The 13,825-nt window shown below is 45.4% G+C and overlaps 10 non-coding genes across 10 annotated transcripts; all 10 read left to right on the forward strand.

Moving 5' to 3' along the window:
- Positions 1-776: 776 nt before the first annotated feature.
- LOC141201208 (U2 spliceosomal RNA) lies at positions 777-967 on the forward strand. The gene has a single exon (XR_012272777.1). It is a non-coding gene; the product is annotated as a U2 spliceosomal RNA (small nuclear RNA).
- Positions 968-2,087: 1,120 nt separating this feature from the next.
- Positions 2,088-2,278, forward strand: LOC141201209 (U2 spliceosomal RNA). The gene has a single exon (XR_012272778.1). It is a non-coding gene; the product is annotated as a U2 spliceosomal RNA (small nuclear RNA).
- A 1,120-nt stretch (positions 2,279-3,398) lies between these two features.
- On the forward strand, positions 3,399-3,589 carry LOC141201210 (U2 spliceosomal RNA). Its single transcript, XR_012272779.1, has one exon. It is a non-coding gene; the product is annotated as a U2 spliceosomal RNA (small nuclear RNA).
- Positions 3,590-4,709: 1,120 nt separating this feature from the next.
- Positions 4,710-4,900, forward strand: LOC141201211 (U2 spliceosomal RNA). Its single transcript, XR_012272780.1, has one exon. It is a non-coding gene; the product is annotated as a U2 spliceosomal RNA (small nuclear RNA).
- Positions 4,901-6,021: 1,121 nt separating this feature from the next.
- On the forward strand, positions 6,022-6,212 carry LOC141201213 (U2 spliceosomal RNA). The gene has a single exon (XR_012272782.1). It is a non-coding gene; the product is annotated as a U2 spliceosomal RNA (small nuclear RNA).
- A 1,124-nt stretch (positions 6,213-7,336) lies between these two features.
- On the forward strand, positions 7,337-7,527 carry LOC141201214 (U2 spliceosomal RNA). The gene has a single exon (XR_012272783.1). It is a non-coding gene; the product is annotated as a U2 spliceosomal RNA (small nuclear RNA).
- A 1,123-nt stretch (positions 7,528-8,650) lies between these two features.
- On the forward strand, positions 8,651-8,841 carry LOC141201215 (U2 spliceosomal RNA). Its single transcript, XR_012272784.1, has one exon. It is a non-coding gene; the product is annotated as a U2 spliceosomal RNA (small nuclear RNA).
- Positions 8,842-9,964: 1,123 nt separating this feature from the next.
- Positions 9,965-10,155, forward strand: LOC141201216 (U2 spliceosomal RNA). Its single transcript, XR_012272785.1, has one exon. It is a non-coding gene; the product is annotated as a U2 spliceosomal RNA (small nuclear RNA).
- A 1,122-nt stretch (positions 10,156-11,277) lies between these two features.
- On the forward strand, positions 11,278-11,468 carry LOC141201217 (U2 spliceosomal RNA). Its single transcript, XR_012272786.1, has one exon. It is a non-coding gene; the product is annotated as a U2 spliceosomal RNA (small nuclear RNA).
- A 1,124-nt stretch (positions 11,469-12,592) lies between these two features.
- Positions 12,593-12,783, forward strand: LOC141201218 (U2 spliceosomal RNA). The gene has a single exon (XR_012272787.1). It is a non-coding gene; the product is annotated as a U2 spliceosomal RNA (small nuclear RNA).
- The last annotated feature ends 1,042 nt before the right edge of the window (positions 12,784-13,825 follow it).

Genomic DNA, 13,825 nt, shown 5'->3' on the forward strand with positions numbered 1-13,825 from the left:
TATATTGTTGCACACACACCATCTATTTAGCAAATGCCCTTGTTATCAACAGCAGCCTTTTAAACTCACCTGAGCTAACAGGTATGTGAGCTGGTTACTCTGCTGCGCTTAAAATTTCTTTTTTGGTTTGCTACAATGCCTTTTCTGAAACGTTGTCTCCCTCTGCTGGAACACTGACTTCTTTCATTTAATGCCTGCAGACTATAAAAGAGAAACCAACCCAAAAAGTTTGGTTGATTAGTCTGTGGCATTCTTTTAAACTGTTGCTTATGGCGGTCTCTGTGAGCTTCTCAGTGACATTCAGCCATCCAGGTATCCCGCCTGCAGTAGACGGAATGTGGCAATGGAACGCTGGCTGCGCGTGTCATAATAGGCTCTGAGCCTTTATATACCTGCGCACAGCAGCAGCCACCTTCAGTCTGCTGCTGGACAGCCAGCAGCAGCAGCAGCAGGAGAGGTAATTAATCAGCAACCCTCCTGCTAAGGGTAGACAGCTGCTCGTTCCACCCCCCCCCCGCCTTAACTGGTTCTCCTCCCTTCCAACGGTGTTGAGGCGGGTGGGAACAGCCGGGGGTTGAGGGTACTGTGCTAAAAGAGGTGGAGTTATGCAGATCTAAAACGCGTGGATTGCAGCAGCAGCAAGCCGAAAAGTGCAGGCATGTGATGGATCTAGAGGTTGACAGCATGTCTTCTTAACGGGAGTCCAGGTGGCCATCTCCACAAATGGACTTTTCAGAATCCTTGGGTGGCACCGTAGTCGGAAACCAATTCTGGTTATCGCTTCTCGGCCTTTTGGCTAAGATCAAGTGTAGTATCTGTTCTTATCAGTTTAATATCTGATACGTCCCCTATCTGGGGACCATATATTAAATGGATTTTTAGAACAGGGAGATGGAAAAAGAGCTTGCTCTGTCCACTCCACGCATTGACCTGGTATTGCAGTATCTCCAGGACCGGTGCACCCCTTCTTTAATGCAGTTTCTAAAATCAGAAAGAATTGAATTCAATGCTTTTTGTTCATTTTGCTTGTTTGTCGGATTTTGGGATGGACTCTTTGGCTTTGCTTTTCTTCTCCTCATTGGATTTTTCATGTTAAAAGTTGCAGAAGCCAGATGACAAGCTCATTTTGGTTCAACTTCAGCAACTGTGCATTGCATTGCCATGTAATGTAATGTAATGCAATGCTATCTATCTAGCTCTCCCTCTATACTTCCTTTTGGATAAACAGACATATTAGGCAAGCATTTTGGAGCTTTCACCTAAATAACTACAGGTGGTGAGATAAGCTGCACAATATAATTGACCTTTCAGTATATTGTTGCACACACACCATCTATTTAGCAAATGCCCTTGTTATCAACAGCAGCCTTTTAAACTCACCTGAGCTAACAGGTATGTGAGCTGGTTACTCTGCTGCGCTTAAAATTTCTTTTTTGGTTTGCTACAATGCCTTTTCTGAAACGTTGTCTCCCTCTGCTGGAACACTGACTTCTTTCATTTAATGCCTGCAGACTATAAAAGAGAAACCAACCCAAAAAGTTTGGTTGATTAGTCTGTGGCATTCTTTTAAACTGTTGCTTATGGCGGTCTCTGTGAGCTTCTCAGTGACATTCAGCCATCCAGGTATCCCGCCTGCAGTAGACGGAATGTGGCAATGGAACGCTGGCTGCGCGTGTCATAATAGGCTCTGAGCCTTTATATACCTGCGCACAGCAGCAGCCACCTTCAGTCTGCTGCTGGACAGCCAGCAGCAGCAGCAGCAGGAGAGGTAATTAATCAGCAACCCTCCTGCTAAGGGTAGACAGCTGCTCGTTCCACCCCCCCCCCGCCTTAATTGGTTCTCCTCCCTTCCAACGGTGTTGAGGCGGGTGGGAACAGCCGGGGGTTGAGGGTACTGTGCTAAAAGAGGTGGAGTTATGCAGATCTAAAACGCGTGGATTGCAGCAGCAGCAAGCCGAAAAGTGCAGGCATGTCAGGGATCTAGAGGTTGACAGCATGTCTTCTTAACGGGAGTCCAGGTGGCCATCTCCACAAATGGACTTTTCAGAATCCTTGGGTGGCACCGTAGTCGGAAACCAATTCTGGTTATCGCTTCTCGGCCTTTTGGCTAAGATCAAGTGTAGTATCTGTTCTTATCAGTTTAATATCTGATACGTCCCCTATCTGGGGACCATATATTAAATGGATTTTTAGAACAGGGAGATGGAAAAAGAGCTTGCTCTGTCCACTCCACGCATTGACCTGGTATTGCAGTATCTCCAGGACCGGTGCACCCCTTCTTTAATGCAGTTTCTAAAATCAGAAAGAATTGAATTCAATGCTTTTTGTTCATTTTGCTTGTTTGTCGGATTTTGGGATGGACTCTTTGGCTTTGCTTTTCTTCTCCTCATTGGATTTTTCATGTTAAAAGTTGCAGAAGCCAGATGACAAGCTCATTTTGGTTCAACTTCAGCAACTGTGCATTGCATTGCCATGTAATGTAATGTAATGCAATGCTATCTATCTAGCTCTCCCTCTATACTTCCTTTTGGATAAACAGACATATTAGGCAAGCATTTTGGAGCTTTCACCTAAATAACTACAGGTGGTGAGAAAAGCTGCACAATATAATTGACCTTTCAGTATATTGTTGCACACACACCATCTATTTAGCAAATGCCCTTGTTATCAACAGCAGCCTTTTAAACTCACCTGAGCTAACAGGTATGTGAGCTGGTTACTCTGCTGCGCTTAAAATTTCTTTTTTGGTTTGCTACAATGCCTTTTCTGAAACGTTGTCTCCCTCTGCTGGAACACTGACTTCTTTCATTTAATGCCTGCAGACTATAAAAGAGAAACCAACCCAAAAAGTTTGGTTGATTAGTCTGTGGCATTCTTTTAAACTGTTGCTTATGGCGGTCTCTGTGAGCTTCTCAGTGACATTCAGCCATCCAGGTATCCCGCCTGCAGTAGACGGAATGTGGCAATGGAACGCTGGCTGCGCATGTCATAATAGGCTCTGAGCCTTTATATACCTGCGCACAGCAGCAGCCACCTTCAGTCTGCTGCTGGACAGCCAGCAGCAGCAGCAGCAGGAGAGGTAATTAATCAGCAACCCTCCTGCTAAGGGTAGACAGCTGCTCGTTCCACCCCCCCCCCGCCTTAATTGGTTCTCCTCCCTTCCAACGGTGTTGAGGCGGGTGGGAACAGCCGGGGGTTGAGGGTACTGTGCTAAAAGAGGTGGAGTTATGCAGATCTAAAACGCGTGGATTGCAGCAGCAGCAAGCCGAAAAGTGCAGGCATGTGAGGGATCTAGAGGTTGACAGCATGTCTTCTTAACGGGAGTCCAGGTGGCCATCTCCACAAATGGACTTTTCAGAATCCTTGGGTGGCACCGTAGTCGGAAACCAATTCTGGTTATCGCTTCTCGGCCTTTTGGCTAAGATCAAGTGTAGTATCTGTTCTTATCAGTTTAATATCTGATACGTCCCCTATCTGGGGACCATATATTAAATGGATTTTTAGAACAGGGAGATGGAAAAAGAGCTTGCTCTGTCCACTCCACGCATTGACCTGGTATTGCAGTATCTCCAGGACCGGTGCACCCCTTCTTTAATGCAGTTTCTAAAATCAGAAAGAATTGAATTCAATGCTTTTTGTTCATTTTGCTTGTTTGTCGGATTTTGGGATGGACTCTTTGGCTTTGCTTTTCTTCTCCTCATTGGATTTTTCATGTTAAAAGTTGCAGAAGTCAAATGACAAGCTCATTTTGGTTCAACTTCAGCAACTGTGCATTGCATTGCCATGTAATGTAATGTAATGCAATGCTATCTATCTAGCTCTCCCTCTATACTTCCTTTTGGATAAACAGACATATTAGGCAAGCATTTTGGAGCTTTCACCTAAATAACTACAGGTGGTGAGATAAGCTGCACAATATAATTGACCTTTCAGTATATTGTTGCACACACACCATCTATTTAGCAAATGCCCTTGTTATCAACAGCAGCCTTTTAAACTCACCTGAGCTAACAGGTATGTGAGCTGGTTACTCTGCTGCGCTTAAAATTTCTTTTTTGGTTTGCTACAATGCCTTTTCTGAAACGTTGTCTCCCTCTGCTGGAACACTGACTTCTTTCATTTAATGCCTGCAGACTATAAAAGAGAAACCAACCCAAAAAGTTTGGTTGATTAGTCTGTGGCATTCTTTTAAACTGTTGCTTATGGCGGTCTCTGTGAGCTTCTCAGTGACATTCAGCCATCCAGGTATCCCGCCTGCAGTAGACGGAATGTGGCAATGGAACGCTGGCTGCGCGTGTCATAATAGGCTCTGAGCCTTTATATACCTGCGCACAGCAGCAGCCACCTTCAGTCTGCTGCTGGACAGCCAGCAGCAGCAGCAGCAGGAGAGGTAATTAATCAGCAACCCTCCTGCTAAGGGTAGACAGCTGCTCGTTCCACCCCCCCCCCGCCTTAATTGGTTCTCCTCCCTTCCAACGGTGTTGAGGCGGGTGGGAACAGCCGGGGGTTGAGGGTACTGTGCTAAAAGAGGTGGAGTTATGCAGATCTAAAACGCGTGGATTGCAGCAGCAGCAAGCCGAAAAGTGCAGGCATGTGAGGGATCTAGAGGTTGACAGCATGTCTTCTTAACGGGAGTCCAGGTGGCCATCTCCACAAATGGACTTTTCAGAATCCTTGGGTGGCACCGTAGTCGGAAACCAATTCTGGTTATCGCTTCTCGGCCTTTTGGCTAAGATCAAGTGTAGTATCTGTTCTTATCAGTTTAATATCTGATACGTCCCCTATCTGGGGACCATATATTAAATGGATTTTTAGAACAGGGAGATGGAAAAAGAGCTTGCTCTGTCCACTCCACGCATTGACCTGGTATTGCAGTATCTCCAGGACCGGTGCACCCCTTCTTTAATGCAGTTTCTAAAATCAGAAAGAATTGAATTCAATGCTTTTTGTTCATTTTGCTTGTTTGTCGGATTTTGGGATGGACTCTTTGGCTTTGCTTTTCTTCTCCTCATTGGATTTTTCATGTTAAAAGTTGCAGAAGCCAGATGACAAGCTCATTTTGGTTCAACTTCAGCAACTGTGCATTGCATTGCCATGTAATGTAATGTAATGCAATGCTATCTATCTAGCTCTCCCTCTATACTTCCTTTTGGATAAACAGACATATTAGGCAAGCATTTTGGAGCTTTCACCTAAATAACTACAGGTGGTGAGATAAGCTGCACAATATAATTGACCTTTCAGTATATTGTTGCACACACACCATCTATTTAGCAAATGCCCTTGTTATCAACAGCAGCCTTTTAAACTCACCTGAGCTAACAGGTATGTGAGCTGGTTACTCTGCTGCGCTTAAAATTTCTTTTTTGGTTTGCTACAATGCCTTTTCTGAAATGTTGTCTCCCTCTGCTGGAACACTGACTTCTTTCATTTAATGCCTGCAGACTATAAAAGAGAAACCAACCCAAAAAGTTTGGTTGATTAGTCTGTGGCATTCTTTTAAACTGTTGCTTATGGCGGTCTCTGTGAGCTTCTCAGTGACATTCAGCCATCCAGGTATCCCGCCTGCAGTAGACGGAATGTGGCAATGGAACGCTGGCTGCGCGTGTCATAATAGGCTCTGAGCCTTTATATACCTGCGCACAGCAGCAGCCACCTTCAGTCTGCTGCTGGACAGCCAGCAGCAGCAGCAGCAGGAGAGGTAATTAATCAGCAACCCTCCTGCTAAGGGTAGACAGCTGCTCGTTCCACCCCCCCCCCCGCCTTAATTGGTTCTCCTCCCTTCCAACGGTGTTGAGGCGGGTGGGAACAGCCGGGGGTTGAGGGTACTGTGCTAAAAGAGGTGGAGTTATGCAGATCTAAAACGCGTGGATTGCAGCAGCAGCAAGCCGAAAAGTGCAGGCATGTGAGGGATCTAGAGGTTGACAGCATGTCTTCTTAACGGGAGTCCAGGTGGCCATCTCCACAAATGGACTTTTCAGAATCCTTGGGTGGCACCGTAGTCGGAAACCAATTCTGGTTATCGCTTCTCGGCCTTTTGGCTAAGATCAAGTGTAGTATCTGTTCTTATCAGTTTAATATCTGATACGTCCCCTATCTGGGGACCATATATTAAATGGATTTTTAGAACAGGGAGATGGAAAAAGAGCTTGCTCTGTCCACTCCACGCATTGACCTGGTATTGCAGTATCTCCAGGACCGGTGCACCCCTTCTTTAATGCAGTTTCTAAAATCAGAAAGAATTGAATTCAATGCTTTTTGTTCATTTTGCTTGTTTGTCGGATTTTGGGATGGACTCTTTGGCTTTGCTTTTCTTCTCCTCATTGGATTTTTCATGTTAAAAGTTGCAGAAGCCAGATGACAAGCTCATTTTGGTTCAACTTCAGCAACTGTGCATTGCATTGCCATGTAATGTAATGTAATGCAATGCTATCTATCTAGCTCTCCCTCTATACTTCCTTTTGGATAAACAGACATATTAGGCAAGCATTTTGGAGCTTTCACCTAAATAACTACAGGTGGTGAGATAAGCTGCACAATATAATTGACCTTTCAGTATATTGTTGCACACACACCATCTATTTAGCAAATGCCCTTGTTATCAACAGCAGCCTTTTAAACTCACCTGAGCTAACAGGTATGTGAGCTGGTTACTCTGCTGCGCTTAAAATTTCTTTTTTGGTTTGCTACAATGCCTTTTCTGAAACGTTGTCTCCCTCTGCTGGAACACTGACTTCTTTCATTTAATGCCTGCAGACTATAAAAGAGAAACCAACCCAAAAAGTTTGGTTGATTAGTCTGTGGCATTCTTTTAAACTGTTGCTTATGGCGGTCTCTGTGAGCTTCTCAGTGACATTCAGCCATCCAGGTATCCCGCCTGCAGTAGACGGAATGTGGCAATGGAACGCTGGCTGCGCGTGTCATAATAGGCTCTGAGCCTTTATATACCTGCGCACAGCAGCAGCCACCTTCAGTCTGCTGCTGGACAGCCAGCAGCAGCAGCAGCAGGAGAGGTAATTAATCAGCAACCCTCCTGCTAAGGGTAGACAGCTGCTCGTTCCACCCCCCCCCCCCCCGCCTTAATTGGTTCTCCTCCCTTCCAACGGTGTTGAGGCGGGTGGGAACAGCCGGGGGTTGAGGGTACTGTGCTAAAAGAGGTGGAGTTATGCAGATCTAAAACGCGTGGATTGCAGCAGCAGCAAGCCGAAAAGTGCAGGCATGTGAGGGATCTAGAGGTTGACAGCATGTCTTCTTAACGGGAGTCCAGGTGGCCATCTCCACAAATGGACTTTTCAGAATCCTTGGGTGGCACCGTAGTCGGAAACCAATTCTGGTTATCGCTTCTCGGCCTTTTGGCTAAGATCAAGTGTAGTATCTGTTCTTATCAGTTTAATATCTGATACGTCCCCTATCTGGGGACCATATATTAAATGGATTTTTAGAACAGGGAGATGGAAAAAGAGCTTGCTCTGTCCACTCCACGCATTGACCTGGTATTGCAGTATCTCCAGGACCGGTGCACCCCTTCTTTAATGCAGTTTCTAAAATCAGAAAGAATTGAATTCAATGCTTTTTGTTCATTTTGCTTGTTTGTCGGATTTTGGGATGGACTCTTTGGCTTTGCTTTTCTTCTCCTCATTGGATTTTTCATGTTAAAAGTTGCAGAAGCCAGATGACAAGCTCATTTTGGTTCAACTTCAGCAACTGTGCATTGCATTGCCATGTAATGTAATGTAATGCAATGCTATCTATCTAGCTCTCCCTCTATACTTCCTTTTGGATAAACAGACATATTAGGCAAGCATTTTGGAGCTTTCACCTAAATAACTACAGGTGGTGAGATAAGCTGCACAATATAATTGACCTTTCAGTATATTGTTGCACACACACCATCTATTTAGCAAATGCCCTTGTTATCAACAGCAGCCTTTTAAACTCACCTGAGCTAACAGGTATGTGAGCTGGTTACTCTGCTGCGCTTAAAATTTCTTTTTTGGTTTGCTACAATGCCTTTTCTGAAACGTTGTCTCCCTCTGCTGGAACACTGACTTCTTTCATTTAATGCCTGCAGACTATAAAAGAGAAACCAACCCAAAAAGTTTGGTTGATTAGTCTGTGGCATTCTTTTAAACTGTTGCTTATGGCGGTCTCTGTGAGCTTCTCAGTGACATTCAGCCATCCAGGTATCCCGCCTGCAGTAGACGGAATGTGGCAATGGAACGCTGGCTGCGCGTGTCATAATAGGCTCTGAGCCTTTATATACCTGCGCACAGCAGCAGCCACCTTCAGTCTGCTGCTGGACAGCCAGCAGCAGCAGCAGCAGGAGAGGTAATTAATCAGCAACCCTCCTGCTAAGGGTAGACAGCTGCTCGTTCCACCCCCCCCCCCCCGCCTTAATTGGTTCTCCTCCCTTCCAACGGTGTTGAGGCGGGTGGGAACAGCCGGGGGTTGAGGGTACTGTGCTAAAAGAGGTGGAGTTATGCAGATCTAAAACGCGTGGATTGCAGCAGCAGCAAGCCGAAAAGTGCAGGCATGTGAGGGATCTAGAGGTTGACAGCATGTCTTCTTAACGGGAGTCCAGGTGGCCATCTCCACAAATGGACTTTTCAGAATCCTTGGGTGGCACCGTAGTCGGAAACCAATTCTGGTTATCGCTTCTCGGCCTTTTGGCTAAGATCAAGTGTAGTATCTGTTCTTATCAGTTTAATATCTGATACGTCCCCTATCTGGGGACCATATATTAAATGGATTTTTAGAACAGGGAGATGGAAAAAGAGCTTGCTCTGTCCACTCCACGCATTGACCTGGTATTGCAGTATCTCCAGGACCGGTGCACCCCTTCTTTAATGCAGTTTCTAAAATCAGAAAGAATTGAATTCAATGCTTTTTGTTCATTTTGCTTGTTTGTCGGATTTTGGGATGGACTCTTTGGCTTTGCTTTTCTTCTCCTCATTGGATTTTTCATGTTAAAAGTTGCAGAAGCCAGATGACAAGCTCATTTTGGTTCAACTTCAGCAACTGTGCATTGCATTGCCATGTAATGTAATGTAATGCAATGCTATCTATCTAGCTCTCCCTCTATACTTCCTTTTGGATAAACAGACATATTAGGCAAGCATTTTGGAGCTTTCACCTAAATAACTACAGGTGGTGAGATAAGCTGCACAATATAATTGACCTTTCAGTATATTGTTGCACACACACCATCTATTTAGCAAATGCCCTTGTTATCAACAGCAGCCTTTTAAACTCACCTGAGCTAACAGGTATGTGAGCTGGTTACTCTGCTGCGCTTAAAATTTCTTTTTTGGTTTGCTACAATGCCTTTTCTGAAATGTTGTCTCCCTCTGCTGGAACACTGACTTCTTTCATTTAATGCCTGCAGACTATAAAAGAGAAACCAACCCAAAAAGTTTGGTTGATTAGTCTGTGGCATTCTTTTAAACTGTTGCTTATGGCGGTCTCTGTGAGCTTCTCAGTGACATTCAGCCATCCAGGTATCCCGCCTGCAGTAGACGGAATGTGGCAATGGAACGCTGGCTGCGCGTATCATAATAGGCTCTGAGCCTTTATATACCTGCGCACAGCAGCAGCCACCTTCAGTCTGCTGCTGGACAGCCAGCAGCAGCAGCAGCAGGAGAGGTAATTAATCAGCAACCCTCCTGCTAAGGGTAGACAGCTGCTCGTTCCACCCCCCCCCCCCCGCCTTAATTGGTTCTCCTCCCTTCCAACGGTGTTGAGGCGGGTGGGAACAGCCGGGGGTTGAGGGTACTGTGCTAAAAGAGGTGGAGTTATGCAGATCTAAAACGCGTGGATTGCAGCAGCAGCAAGCCGAAAAGTGCAGGCATGTGAGGGATCTAGAGGTTGACAGCATGTCTTCTTAACGGGAGTCCAGGTGGCCATCTCCACAAATGGACTTTTCAGAATCCTTGGGTGGCACCGTAGTCGGAAACCAATTCTGGTTATCGCTTCTCGGCCTTTTGGCTAAGATCAAGTGTAGTATCTGTTCTTATCAGTTTAATATCTGATACGTCCCCTATCTGGGGACCATATATTAAATGGATTTTTAGAACAGGGAGATGGAAAAAGAGCTTGCTCTGTCCACTCCACGCATTGACCTGGTATTGCAGTATCTCCAGGACCGGTGCACCCCTTCTTTAATGCAGTTTCTAAAATCAGAAAGAATTGAATTCAATGCTTTTTGTTCATTTTGCTTGTTTGTCGGATTTTGGGATGGACTCTTTGGCTTTGCTTTTCTTCTCCTCATTGGATTTTTCATGTTAAAAGTTGCAGAAGCCAGATGACAAGCTCATTTTGGTTCAACTTCAGCAACTGTGCATTGCATTGCCATGTAATGTAATGTAATGCAATGCTATCTATCTAGCTCTCCCTCTATACTTCCTTTTGGATAAACAGACATATTAGGCAAGCATTTTGGAGCTTTCACCTAAATAACTACAGGTGGTGAGATAAGCTGCACAATATAATTGACCTTTCAGTGTATTGTTGCACACACACCATCTATTTAGCAAATGCCCTTGTTATCAACAGCAGCCTTTTAAACTCACCTGAGCTAACAGGTATGTGAGCTGGTTACTCTGCTGCGCTTAAAATTTCTTTTTTGGTTTGCTACAATGCCTTTTCTGAAACGTTGTCTCCCTCTGCTGGAACACTGACTTCTTTCATTTAATGCCTGCAGACTATAAAAGAGAAACCAACCCAAAAAGTTTGGTTGATTAGTCTGTGGCATTCTTTTAAACTGTTGCTTATGGCGGTCTCTGTGAGCTTCTCAGTGACATTCAGCCATCCAGGTATCCCGCCTGCAGTAGACGGAATGTGGCAATGGAACGCTGGCTGCGCGTGTCATAATAGGCTCTGAGCCTTTATATACCTGCGCACAGCAGCAGCCACCTTCAGTCTGCTGCTGGACAGCCAGCAGCAGCAGCAGCAGGAGAGGTAATTAATCAGCAACCCTCCTGCTAAGGGTAGACAGCTGCTCGTTCCACCCCCCCCCCCCGCCTTAATTGGTTCTCCTCCCTTCCAACGGTGTTGAGGCGGGTGGGAACAGCCGGGGGTTGAGGGTACTGTGCTAAAAGAGGTGGAGTTATGCAGATCTAAAACGCGTGGATTGCAGCAGCAGCAAGCCGAAAAGTGCAGGCATGTGAGGGATCTAGAGGTTGACAGCATGTCTTCTTAACGGGAGTCCAGGTGGCCATCTCCACAAATGGACTTTTCAGAATCCTTGGGTGGCACCGTAGTCGGAAACCAATTCTGGTTATCGCTTCTCGGCCTTTTGGCTAAGATCAAGTGTAGTATCTGTTCTTATCAGTTTAATATCTGATACGTCCCCTATCTGGGGACCATATATTAAATGGATTTTTAGAACAGGGAGATGGAAAAAGAGCTTGCTCTGTCCACTCCACGCATTGACCTGGTATTGCAGTATCTCCAGGACCGGTGCACCCCTTCTTTAATGCAGTTTCTAAAATCAGAAAGAATTGAATTCAATGCTTTTTGTTCATTTTGCTTGTTTGTCGGATTTTGGGATGGACTCTTTGGCTTTGCTTTTCTTCTCCTCATTGGATTTTTCATGTTAAAAGTTGCAGAAGCCAGATGACAAGCTCATTTTGGTTCAACTTCAGCAACTGTGCATTGCATTGCCATGTAATGTAATGTAATGCAATGCTATCTATCTAGCTCTCCCTCTATACTTCCTTTTGGATAAACAGACATATTAGGCAAGCATTTTGGAGCTTTCACCTAAATAACTACAGGTGGTGAGATAAGCTGCACAATATAATTGACCTTTCAGTATATTGTTGCACACACACCATCTATTTAGCAAATGCCCTTGTTATCAACAGCAGCCTTTTAAACTCACCTGAGCTAACAGGTATGTGAGCTGGTTACTCTGCTGCGCTTAAAATTTCTTTTTTGGTTTGCTACAATGCCTTTTCTGAAACGTTGTCTCCCTCTGCTGGAACACTGACTTCTTTCATTTAATGCCTGCAGACTATAAAAGAGAAACCAACCCAAAAAGTTTGGTTGATTAGTCTGTGGCATTCTTTTAAACTGTTGCTTATGGCGGTCTCTGTGAGCTTCTCAGTGACATTCAGCCATCCAGGTATCCCGCCTGCAGTAGACGGAATGTGGCAATGGAACGCTGGCTGCGCGTGTCATAATAGGCTCTGAGCCTTTATATACCTGCGCACAGCAGCAGCCACCTTCAGTCTGCTGCTGGACAGCCAGCAGCAGCAGCAGCAGGAGAGGTAATTAATCAGCAACCCTCCTGCTAAGGGTAGACAGCTGCTCGTTCCACCCCCCCCCCCCCCGCCTTAATTGGTTCTCCTCCCTTCCAACGGTGTTGAGGCGGGTGGGAACAGCCGGGGGTTGAGGGTACTGTGCTAAAAGAGGTGGAGTTATGCAGATCTAAAACGCGTGGATTGCAGCAGCAGCAAGCCGAAAAGTGCAGGCATGTGAGGGATCTAGAGGTTGACAGCATGTCTTCTTAACGGGAGTCCAGGTGGCCATCTCCACAAATGGACTTTTCAGAATCCTTGGGTGGCACCGTAGTCGGAAACCAATTCTGGTTATCGCTTCTCGGCCTTTTGGCTAAGATCAAGTGTAGTATCTGTTCTTATCAGTTTAATATCTGATACGTCCCCTATCTGGGGACCATATATTAAATGGATTTTTAGAACAGGGAGATGGAAAAAGAGCTTGCTCTGTCCACTCCACGCATTGACCTGGTATTGCAGTATCTCCAGGACCGGTGCACCCCTTCTTTAATGCAGTTTCTAAAATCAGAAAGAATTGAATTCAATGCTTTTTGTTCATTTTGCTTGTTTATCGGATTTTGGGATGGACTCTTTGGCTTTGCTTTTCTTCTCCTCATTGGATTTTTCATGTTAAAAGTTGCAGAAGCCAGATGACAAGCTCATTTTGGTTCAACTTCAGCAACTGTGCATTGCATTGCCATGTAATGTAATGTAATGCAATGCTATCTATCTAGCTCTCCCTCTATACTTCCTTTTGGATAAACAGACATATTAGGCAAGCATTTTGGAGCTTTCACCTAAATAACTACAGGTGGTGAGATAAGCTGCACAATATAATTGACCTTTCAGTATATTGTTGCACACACACCATCTATTTAGCAAATGCCCTTGTTATCAACAGCAGCCTTTTAAACTCACCTGAGCTAACAGGTATGTGAGCTGGTTACTCTGCTGCGCTTAAAATTTCTTTTTTGGTTTGCTACAATGCCTTTTCTGAAACGTTGTCTCCCTCTGCTGGAACACTGACTTCTTTCATTTAATGCCTGCAGACTATAAAAGAGAAACCAACCCAAAAAGTTTGGTTGATTAGTCTGTGGCATTCTTTTAAACTGTTGCTTATGGCGGTCTCTGTGAGCTTCTCAGTGACATTCAGCCATCCAGGTATCCCGCCTGCAGTAGACGGAATGTGGCAATGGAACGCTGGCTGCGCGTGTCATAATAGGCTCTGAGCCTTTATATACCTGCGCACAGCAGCAGCCACCTTCAGTCTGCTGCTGGACAGCCAGCAGCAGCAGCAGCAGGAGACTTAATTAATCAGCAACCCTCCTGCTAAGGGTAGACAGCTGCTCGTTCCACCCCCCCCCCCCCGCCTTAATTGGTTCTCCTCCCTTCCAACGGTGTTGAGGCGGGTGGGAACAGCCGGGGGTTGAGGGTACTGTGCTAAAAGAGGTGGAGTTATGCAGATCTAAAACGCGTGGATTGCAGCAGCAGCAAGCCGAAAAGTGCAGGCATGTGAGGGATCTAGAGGTTGACAGCATGTCTTCTTA

Source organism: Phyllobates terribilis, unplaced genomic scaffold (genome assembly GCF_046119375.1).
Source record: "Phyllobates terribilis strain yellow unplaced genomic scaffold, ASM4611937v1 Scaffold_108__1_contigs__length_5656254, whole genome shotgun sequence".
Lineage (NCBI taxonomy): Eukaryota > Metazoa > Chordata > Amphibia > Anura > Dendrobatidae > Phyllobates > Phyllobates terribilis.